The following is a 4,981-nucleotide window of genomic DNA, read 5'->3' on the forward strand; positions in this document are numbered from 1 at the left end:
AGATTGTATTACTTTGTGACTCTGCCAGCTAGTGACCACTCTGCAGAGTTGCCTGCAGGGTAATTTTCATGACAATAAATGCCACATTGTCAAACCTGCAACTGTAAATCTAAATCTAATCTATTTATCTCCATGAATGAGATTTCTGCCCAGTTACACCTTGAGTTACATGGAACCCCTTATGGCAAAACTACCTTTATCCTTCAACAAGATCAATGATGTGACCGCTGAGGACACGGTGTATCCCAAGTGCCGGGGATATTTGTAAACCTGTAATTGACAGGCGTTTAATTGCTCACAACACCCAGACAGACACCTGGGAATGGCAGAAAGGTAGGAAGGAGGAGGATGGAAAAGGCGGGCTGCCATTAAGACATTAACCATGAATGTAAGACAAACCTGAGCATATGTCTATTTTATCTCCTGGCCCCTGAGAGCAATTTGCTGAAGCATTTCGGCGGGTGGTAGAGACCAGAAAATCCCCCAGAAGCCCCCTGGAGTAAGGGCCGTAGGCTGTCTCAGCATGAACACGCCTCGCAACAGTCCATTTTCTGCTTTCAGCAGGAAAAGTTGGGCACCCTATCCCCACCACCACAGCATTAGATCCATGGATTAAGTACAAATTTAAGGGCTTTATTGGCTTGGGAAACATATGTTAACATAGCCAAATCAAGTGAAATAATAAACTATGTGAAATAAACAATAGAAAATGAACAGTAAATATTACACTCACAAAAGTTCCAAAAGAATAAAGGTATTTCAAATGTCATATTATGGTTATACACAGTGTTGTAATGATGTCATAACGATTCATCCCACAGCGACCTCACTACATTAACCACATGTTACTGGGCTGATTCCATAGTCAATTAAGCATACTATATATATATTCAACCTGTTTCATTTCCTTTTTCCCTTAGATATTATGTAATATTAAAACCACATCAGTGGGTAGAATATATATATATAGATATATATATATATATATATATTTCCGTTCAAAAGTTTCGGGTCACTTAGAAATGTACTTGTTTTAATTTTAAATTTCCTTTTTATATTGTTTTTTGTCCATTAAAATGACATCAAATTGATCAGAAATACAGTGTAGACATTGTTAATGTTGTAAATTACTTTTATAGTTGAAAAGGGCAGATTTTTAATGGAATATCTATATAGGTGTACAGAGGCCCATTTTTAGCAACCATCATTCCTGTGTTCCAATGGCACGTTGTGTTAACTAATCCAAGTGTAACGGTGTTCGTCTATAGGAGGAGAAGAAGCGGACCAAAGCGCAGCGTGGTGGTTACTCATGTTCTTTAATTAATGGAAACTGAACGATACATGAAATAACTTAACTCTACAAAACAACAAACGGAACGTGAAAACCTATACAGCCTATCCTGTGACAACAAACACAGTGACAGGAACAATCACCCACAAACAAACAGTGAAACCCAGGCTACCTAAGTATGATTCTCAATCAGAGACAACTAATGACACCTGCCTCTGATTGAGAACCATACTAGGCCGAAAACATAGAACTGCCCCAAAACATAGAAAAACAAACATAGACTGCCCACCCAACTCACGCCCTGACCATACTAAATAAATGCAAAACAAAGGAAATAGAGGTCAGAACGTGACAGTACCCCCCCCCAAAGGTGCGGACTCCGGCCGCAAAACCTTGACCTATAGGGGAGGGTCTGGGTGGGCGTCTGTCCGCGGTGGCGGCTCTGGCGCGGGACGCGGACCCCACTTCGCCATTGTCTTAGTCCGCCTTATTGTCCGCCTCCGTGGCTTACTCACCATGCCCACCCCTCTCAATGACCCCACTGGACACAGGGGCTGCTTGGGACAGAGGGGCAGCTCGGGACAGAGGTGAAACAGCTGCTCGGGACAGAGGGGCGGCAGCTGCTCGGGACCGAGGGGCGGCAGCAGCTTGGGACAGAGGGGCGGCAGCAGCTCGGGACAGAGGGGCAGCTGCTCGGGACAGAGGGGCAGCTGCTCCGGGCGGAGAGGCTCTAGCGGCCCCTGGCTGACTGGCGGCACTGGCGGCCCCTGGCTGACTGGCGGCACTGGCGGCCCCTGGTTGACTGGCGGCACTGGCGGCCCCTGGCTGACGGGCGGCACTGGCGGCCCCTGGCTGACGGGCGGCACTGGCGGCCCCTGGCTGACGGGCGGCACTGGCGGCCCCTGGCTGACGGGCGGCACTGGCGGCCCCTGGCTGACGGGCGGCACTGGCGGCCCCTGGCTGACGGGCGGCACTGGCGGCCCCTGGCTGACTGGCGGCACTGGCGGCCCCTGGCTGACTGGCGGCACTGGCGGCCCCTGGCTGACGGGCGGCACTGGCGGCCCCTGGCTGACGGGCGGCACTGGCGGCTCCTGGCTGACGGGCGGCATTGGCGGCTCCTGGCAGACGGGCGGCACTGGCGGCGCTGGGCAGACGGGCGGCACTGGCGGCGCTGGGCAGACGGGCGGCACTGGCGGCGCTGGGCAGACGGGCGGCACTGGCGGCGCTGGGCAGACGGGCGGCACTGGCGGCGCTGGGCAGACGGGCGGCGCTGGCGGCGTTGGGCAGACGGGCAGCGCTGGCGCTGGGCAGGCGGGAAGCTCAGATGGCGCTGGGCAGACGGGAAGCTCCGGCAACGCTGGGCTGAGTAGCTCTCCTAGCGCCGAACAGGCGGGAGACTCCAGCAGCGCTGGAGAGGAGGAAGGCTCTGGTAGCGCCGGAGAGGCGGGAGGCTCCGGCAGCGGCGCCGGACAGGCGGGAGGCTCCGGCAGAGGCGCCGGACAGGCGGGAGGCTCCGGCAGCGGTGGAGAGGAGGAAGGCTCTGGACGGATGGGCCGGAGAGACAGCCTGGTACGGGGAGCTGCCACCGGAGGGCTGGGGTGTGGAGGTGGTGACGGATAGACCGGGCCGTGCAGGCGCACTGGAGCTCTTGAGCACCGAGCCTGCCCAACCTTACCCGGTTGAATGGTCCCGGTCGCCCTGCCAGTGCGGCGAGGTGGAATAGCCCGCACTGGGCTATGCAGGCGAACCGGGGACACCGTGCGCAAGGCTGGTGCCATGTAAGCCGGCCCAAGGAGACGCACTGGAGACCAGATGCGTAGAGCCGGCTTCATGGCACTTGGCTCGATGCCCACTCTAGCCCGGCCGATACGCGGAGCTGGAATGTACCGCACCGGGCTGTGCACCCGCACTGGGGACACCGTGCGCTCCACAGCATAACACGGTGCCTGCCCGGTCTCTCTAGCCCCCCGGTAACCACAGGAAGTTGGCTCAGGTCTCCTACCTGGCGTAGCCATACTCCCTGTTAGCCCCCCCCCAATAAATTTTTGGGGCTGACTCCCGGGCTTCCATCCACGACGCCGCGCTGCCTCCTCATACCAGCGCCTCTCCGCTTTCGCCGCCTCCAGTTCTTCTTTGGGACGGCGATATTCTCCTGGCTGAGCCCAGGGTCCTCTTCCGTCTAATTCCTCCTCCCATGTCCATACCTCCTCGCGCTGCTCCTGCTGCTGCTTTCTCCGTTGCCCATTACCACACCGCTTGGTCCTGTTGTGGTGGGTGATTCTGTAACGGTGTTCGTCTATAGGAGGAGAAGAAGCGGACCAAAGCGCAGCGTGGTGGTTACTCATGTTCTTTAATTAATGGAAACTGAACGATACATGAAATAACTTAACTCTACAAAACAACAAACGGAACGTGAAAACCTATACAGCCTATCCTGTGACAACAAACACAGTGACAGGAACAATCACCCACAAACAAACAGTGAAACCCAGGCTACCTAAGTATGATTCTCAATCAGAGACAACTAATGACACCTGCCTCTGATTGAGAACCATACTAGGCCGAAAACATAGAACTGCCCCAAAACATAGAAAAACAAACATAGACTGCCCACCCAACTCACGCCCTGACCATACTAAATAAATGCAAAACAAAGGAAATAGAGGTCAGAACGTGACACCAAGGTTATAATTTTAAAAGGCTAATTGATCATTATAAAACCCTTTTGCAATTATGTTAGCACAGCTGAAAACTGTTGTTCTGATTAAAGAACCAATAAAACTGGCCTTCTTTAGACTAGTTGAGTATCTGGAGCATCAGTATTTGTGGGATCGATTACAGGCTCAAAATGGCCAGAAACAAAGTACTTTCTTCTGAAACTCGTCAGTCTATTCTTGTTCTGAGAAATGAAGGCTATTCCATGCGAGAAATTGCCAAGAAACTGAAGATCTCATACAACACTGTGTACTACTCCCTCCACAGAACAGCGCAAACTGGCGCTAACCAGAATAGAAAGAGGAGTGGGAGGCCCCGGTGCACAACTGAGCAAGAGGACAAGTACATTAGACTGTCTAGTTTGAGAAACAGACGCCTCACTGGTCCTCAACTGGCAGCTTCATTAAATAGTCTCAACGTCAACAGTGAAGAGGCCACTATGGGATGCTGGCCTTCTGGGCAGAGTTTCTCTGTCCAGTGTCTGTGTTCTTTTACCCATCTTAATCTTTCCTTTTTATTGGCCAGTCTGAGATGTGGCTTTTTCTTTGCAACTCTGCCAAGAAGGCCAACATCCTGGAGTCACCTACATATGAGATACTAGCCTTATGGGATGCTAACCCTATAGGATGCTAGCCCTATGGGATACTAGCCCTATGGGATGCTAACCCTATGGGATGCTAATCCTTTGGGATGCTAGCCCTATGGGATGTTAGCCCATGGGATGCTAGCCTAATGGGTTGCTAGCCTTATGGGATGCTAGCCTTATGGGATGCTAGCCCTATTAGATGCTAGCCCTATTGGATGGGTCTCTATTACATGCCCAGCATGGGAGGGAGGTGATGGCATACTGTGAGAACAAAGCCAGGAAATGTTGTTTCTCCTGTCTTAATGAAGGACTTGAAGTGACCATTCCACTGGACTATGTTTTTAACCAACAACTGCAACATTCTTCACTACAACATTCACCAACATGTT

Source organism: Oncorhynchus clarkii, chromosome 21 (genome assembly GCF_045791955.1).
Source record: "Oncorhynchus clarkii lewisi isolate Uvic-CL-2024 chromosome 21, UVic_Ocla_1.0, whole genome shotgun sequence".
Taxonomy (NCBI): Eukaryota; Metazoa; Chordata; class Actinopteri; order Salmoniformes; family Salmonidae; genus Oncorhynchus; species Oncorhynchus clarkii.